The following is a 6,481-nucleotide window of genomic DNA, read 5'->3' as shown; positions in this document are numbered from 1 at the left end:
TGGTGCCCTCCATATATTGCTGGCCTACAACTCCCATCAACTCTGACCATTGACCATGGTAGCCAGGGCTGATGGGAGTGGTAGTCTTTTTTTTTTAAAAAAATACAATTTTCATTTTAAACATTCAAATAACATATCAAATCACACAAATAATAAAAGCCCAATTCCTGAATCCCTGCCCCCCCCCACAACTTCCCTCAACTTCCTCTTCTGGATTCTTTTACATCTTAACTTCTCCTGCTTACTTTAACATATCTTAATTTAACAACCTTCCACTTAATTATCATTATGCTCTTCTTATATCACATCATCCTTATGATTCCTGTATTTAATTTTGTTGATTGTAAGTGTTTAGTCAAAACCTGCTAGTGAGTCCAGATCTTTACATTGTTTCTGTAGATATAACATAAATGGTTCCCAGTCTCTCTTAAAATCTCTATTGTCCTTATCTTGATGGGAGTGGTAGTCTTAAACATCTGGAGGGCATCACATTGGCTGTTGCTGCTCTATGACATGCTTCTCTCTATATAAATTTGGTGTTTTGAACTTTCCGTGCTTCATTTTGAAATGTCGCTCCTGAATTTTAACCTTCAGAGAGAAGTGGGTTTAATTTCTTATTTCCTTTTGCTAATATCAGTGCTTCCACTTCCCCAGCTGACCTAACGGGTTATGCCAGCCTTGGTGAGAAAAAGAATCTAGGTCACAGTTATTTGGTGTGTATTTTAGCTCAGGAAGTTCCAGTGACTCAAAAAATAAAGACAGGAGAAAAGAGGAACTGTCAGGGTATAGCTTGCTTTTCCCAGTTCTGCATACTTTGTTGAGGAGAGACACATAATCACCTGTGAAAAAAGGATACAAAACTGTCACTCACATTGATTTTCAGTCATCCTGAAAGCAGAGATTCGACTCTTAACTCATACCTTCCACAACACAGTGATTTGGCTGGGGGCTGAATTATAAAAGAGTTGTTGGTTGGCCAGTATGGAATTTTCTAGGAAAAGCAACCCGCCTTCCTTACACACACAAAACTGCCTACAGTGACGCTGGGAAAGAATAGACAGCATAAGCAATGTGGTCACTTGAGGAACTGACGTCCCACATTACTTTTCTGTGATCTGATGGATGCGCTGACATTAACAATGGCAAGCCTGCAGTTGCAGTGGCCTCTGCAGATTTAAATTTAGAAGGACAAACATCATGTTGAACAATGATATGGCCTGGTCTTTCGGCATTTTGGTGTTCATTGCAAAATATTAAGGCAGGGTTGCCAACTTGGTGTGTGTGTGTGTGTGTGTGTGTACGAATGTGTGATACATCATAGCCACACAACCAGAAATGCCCTGCAACCATACAGTGGTTAACTCTCCCTTTCCCACTTGTATTCCTCACCCCCCGCAAACCACTATTAAGGTTGAAAAAATGATTTTATTTGCTACAACAGAAAGCCTAATTTCAGCAAAGTGAGAGTCATGGGACAATGAGACCTTGTGGGTGGTAGGGAAATTCTTTGGGGGTACATGATGCGTACCTGCAAACACCATATTGATGGCCTACCTATTATGATGGGTCTTGCCCCCACAAATGTGCAATGCAGTTTTCTAGGCCTGTTGAATCTTGGGTCTTGGTCCCACAGGAATTCCTTTATTCTTTCATATACAGTGGTACCTCAGGTTACAGATGCTTCAGGTTACAGACTCCGCTAACCCAGAAATAGTACCTCGGGTTAAGAACTTTACTTCAGGATGAGAACAGAAATCGCACGGCGGCAGCGGAACGCCCCATTAGCTAAAGTGGTACCTCAGGTTAAGAACTGTTTCAGGTTAAGAGTGGACCTCCAGAATGAATTAAGTTCTTAACCCGAGGTACCACTGTATCTCTGCTGAGATTCATTTCTCCCTCATTTGGGCATTTTACTAATTCCAGATCTTGGACAGCTTCCTCATCACTTGTAGTTCTCATTTTGCAAAGTGATAGTCTAGGCAGGTACAGTGGGCTCCTAGTGTACAGTAGGTTTTAGTGTGGGTGAACACCTGAGAGAAAGTTAAGCAGCCAAAGTTTTGCATTTTGCACAGATTTGACAACGTGCTCCAGCCATCATCAGTAAACATAAAAAAGATGCCTTCTATGGCATTTCTAAAATCACTTGCCCTTAGAATTTCCCAGTGAGTCATTTCCAGAACAATTAGTTGTACTACTGTAGGAATAATGTTGATTAATTGTAAATGTTGAAATAGCAGGACAAAGGAAAATCCCAAAAATACCAAGGAAGGAAGGATAATGAATAATAGCTTTGGTGATTAGTGCATGTTATTAATATCACATATCTGAGCATGTGGTGTTTGTTTATGTTTTGTAACTTTCCCAGATTGGCCAACAAAAAGAAAAAATTAGGCTCACATTCCTGTTTTGATGTGTGCTTGCTGGCCATGTCTACTCAGAAGTAAGTCCTCTTGAATTCAGTGGAGCCTTGTAAGATTTGCTGCGCTGTTTCCATTTGATGCTTCCATTTGTTGCTTTGAGGCATTTTTTATATTTTAAGTGATGCAGAAATGATTTGAATGATAAAAAAAAAAAGATTGGGAGGAATTCTATGTAGTGCTAAGGAAATCGCTTCATCACCACAGGCATTTCTTAACCATGGTGAAAATTACCCACCATTTACTGCTCTGACACAACACTAAGCTGTGTCTCACTGTGGAACAAGACGTTTCCCATCTTCCAGTAGTTGCCAGTGTGGTGTGTTGGAGCTGTGGAGCCACCTTCCCAACACTGACATCTTTGCAGTTACTGGATGAGCTGAGGTAGGTTAGGGTGACTGCAAGGTTAGGAATAATAATAATAATAATAATAATAATAATAATAATAATAATAATAATTTATTATTTGTACCCCGCCCATCTGGCTGGGTTTCCCCAGCCACTCTGGGTGGCTTCCAACAAAGATAAAAAATACACTAAAATGTCACATATTAAAAACTTCCCTGAACAGGGCTGCCTTCAGATGTCTTCTGAATGTCAGGTAGTTGTTTATCGCTTTGACATCTGATGGGAGGGCGTTCCACAGGACGGGCGCCACTACCGAGAAGGCCCTCTGCCTGGTTCCCTGTAACTTGGCCTCTCGCAGTGAGGGAACCGCCAGAAGGCCCTCGGAGCTGGACCTCAGTGTCCGGGCAGAATGATGGGGGTGGAGACGCTCCTTCAGATATACTGGACCAAGGCCGTTTAGGGCTTTAAAGGTCAGCACCAACACTTTGAATGAACTCATGGGCATTGTGGAGGATATAAGGGAAGGGTGAGCACCAAAGCCTGAATCTTATTCTCTTAACAATAAACCATGGTTTCTCATTACATGCAGACTGGGGCCAGTGTATCTGTCATAATGAAGAGAATAGCAATCCAACCATAGCGGTCAAATATGGTTTTGCATCACTTATGTAATATATGTGGCGCTAAACGGCGTTTCCGTGCTTTCTGGCACTTGTCACTTGCATCAGTGGCAATTTAGTCATCCTGGCCACATGGCCCGGAAAGCTGTCTGTGGACAAATGCTGGCTCCCTCAGCCTGAAAAGCTAGATGAGTGCCGTGCCCCATAGTCACCTTTGATTGGACTTAACCATCCAGGGGCCCTTTACCTTTTACCGTACCTAGTGCTAAAATACTTAGATGTGGCATAACGAGATTGCAGTTCTTTCATATTATAGATTCTAAATACATCTCATGAAGTTTGCAAAGAATTGCTGTCCCCCCCCCCCCCATTTCTACAGTATAAAAATGTATTTTTCATAAGAATTACCTTTATCTTGGAGATTGTCAGTTCTTGAAATGAGCAACTCATAATTTTATTGAAAATGTCACCTTTTGGAATCATCAGACAATGGCAGAGATACTTGCAAAGTAACATCTTCCATAGGACTTGCTTGTAACAAGTAACCTGAAAATTGTGTGTGTCTAAAAACTGAAACCAGGAATGTAATCTGAGCACAAAAGGAAAGACAGGTTCTTTCCTGATAATTATAGTGTCCCAGCTGTAGTTTCACAACTTTGATTCAAACTTCTGGCACAATACCATGTTGTTCAGATGTAACAGATGGGTATCGGAGTTTAGTCAGATTGCAACGAGAATTGTTGAAATACTTGCTGCTCCTTTTTATATTGAAAAAATGAAAGCAGATGTATACTTTAGTGCTAGAACAGGAGAACACATAACTTTAAATGAATTTAATACATTTTCTTTTAAAAAGCCAAAGATCTATAAAAAAAATTCCTTCCAGTAGCACCTTAAAGACCAACTAAGTTAGTTCTTGGTATGAGCTTTCGTGTGCATGCACACTTCTTCAGATACCTGGTATCTGAAGTGTGCATGCACACGAAAGCTCATACCAAGAACTAACTTAGTTGGTCTTTAAGGTGCTACTGGAAGGAATTTTTTTTGTTTTGACTATGGCAGACCAACACGGCTACCTATCTGTAACTCAAAGATCTATAAAATAGTGGTAGTTTTGTGCCGTACAAGGAGAAGGGTAGTACTTCTGAGTTTTTGTTATTTTGTAGAGTTACACTTATGTAGTGGGAATGCATTTTGCTTTTAAAGGTCTACTACAATAATAGGAAGTCGCATTTTACTGAATCCATTGGTCCGCTTAGCTCAGCCTTGCCTGCACTTCAACAGCAGTGGCTTTCTAGGGTTTTGAACATGTATCTTTCTTGCCACTACCTGAAGATGCTATGGATCAGTAGTGGACAGCCTGGGATGGGGATGGGGATGACACCACTCACTTGACCGCCAGTTGGTCCCATTGCTGCTGCTTACCAGGAGGAGGAAGAGATAGCAGGGTTGGTGTGGTGCTAATACACTGGCAGAGCCAATCCAGCACTCCCACTGGTGCATTTGCACCACACCAACTTCCTTGCAGACTCAGCCCTCCCCCTCTGCCCCTCAGTAAGCAGCAGCAATGTTGCTGACCAGAGGTCTGGTGAGCAGTGGTGACCCACTACACTGTCTGCTACTGCAAGGGCTTGAACCTGGGATCTAATGCACACAGAGCATGTATTCTAACACTGAACTATAGACTTCCCGTAACAGCAATAACAATTGCTTTGCTCATCACTTATAATATCATAGGCACTATGGCTTGGTTCAGACACTTATCAGGTCACTGGTATAATTCTTGTAATAGAGCAGTGAGTGCAGAGAGAGAGAGAGAGAGCGCTATGAGTTTATGCATGCTAGTCTCCCCTAAATTCTTGAACCCCTAGATTCAGCAATTGTTAAAATATGATCTAGGCCAGTTTCCTGATAAGATAATTGACTGGGAGATGAACCTATAAAAAACAAAGGAAAGGTGATGAGCCACTAAGAAAGCAAAGCAAAGGCTTTGAGCCAGGTGGCAAATGGGTGGGGTGTCCCTCCAGCAACTCAGTGTCATTCAGAAGACAAAGGCAGAGTTTGAATTAGATTTTTTTGGGGTGCTGTGATGTGACCTAGGGGAAGAAAGTTTGCAGGCTGGTAAAGGCAGCAAGCTGGAGAGGGAGTCAGAGCACGATGGTTGATCACTGTTGGGATCCAAGGCATTGCCTATGGGAGAAGCAAGACCCTCCAGCAGTGTTAATGCTGTGAATATATGTTCGGGTTGTATATAGGTGTAAATAAACCATATATCATAAAGGCACCACAGTCTCTGCTGTGCCTCACTTCCTAAAGGAAACACGGACCCTGCAAACTCACACCGCTCAGAGATTGGGGCGGTGTGCAACGTGTGTGTGTGTGTGTGTGTGTGTGTGTGTGACATCATGTATGCTGATGATGCTCCATGCAGATGTCAGACTGCACAGAAACCCAATTCACATGATTTCCCCCATGTCATACATGACACTTTTAGCAGGCCTGTGTGACTTTCATGCAACAATGACCATATTCGACATGACACAGAATAACAATAGCGCAACTAGTTAAGGGGAAATTTGCATTTCACTAGTGATTGTCTTGGATCCCACAAGTAAATGACTATGCACAGTGTGTGTGTGTGTGTGTGTGTGTGTGTGTTTAAAGTGCTATCATGGAAAAATCAAAAATTCAGAATAGAACAGAGGATATTTCTGTTTACAAGCTTTGTTTTCCAGCCAGGATTTCCAGATACTTTTTTTGGTGCTAAGCCACTCTTTCCTCCACTTCTTCCTGTCTCCTAACTATGAAGATACTAATAAGGACATACTGGTATTTTTGCAAACAATTACTTCCTCACTTAAATAATGCAACTATTAATGATTCACCCATTAAACCAGGCTAAACTTTGTCCTGCAGGCCATATCTAGTACCCCAAAGGCTTTTGGGGTGGCTGCTTTAGACCCCCTCAATTTGTCATGGCATAACCTTCAAAAAACATTTCAGGAGCCTGTGAGATATTTTCACTCAAATGTTGCAGCATCAAAAAAGTTTTACCGTAAAAAACCTTGTGGTCTTTTTTTTTTTTTTTTTTTTTGC

The sequence above is a fragment of the Podarcis muralis genome, chromosome 6 (genome assembly GCF_964188315.1).
Source record: "Podarcis muralis chromosome 6, rPodMur119.hap1.1, whole genome shotgun sequence".
Classification (NCBI taxonomy): Eukaryota; Metazoa; Chordata; class Lepidosauria; order Squamata; family Lacertidae; genus Podarcis; species Podarcis muralis.
The sequence above is the reverse complement of the archived record's forward strand: the minus strand, read 5'-3'. Positions refer to the sequence as shown.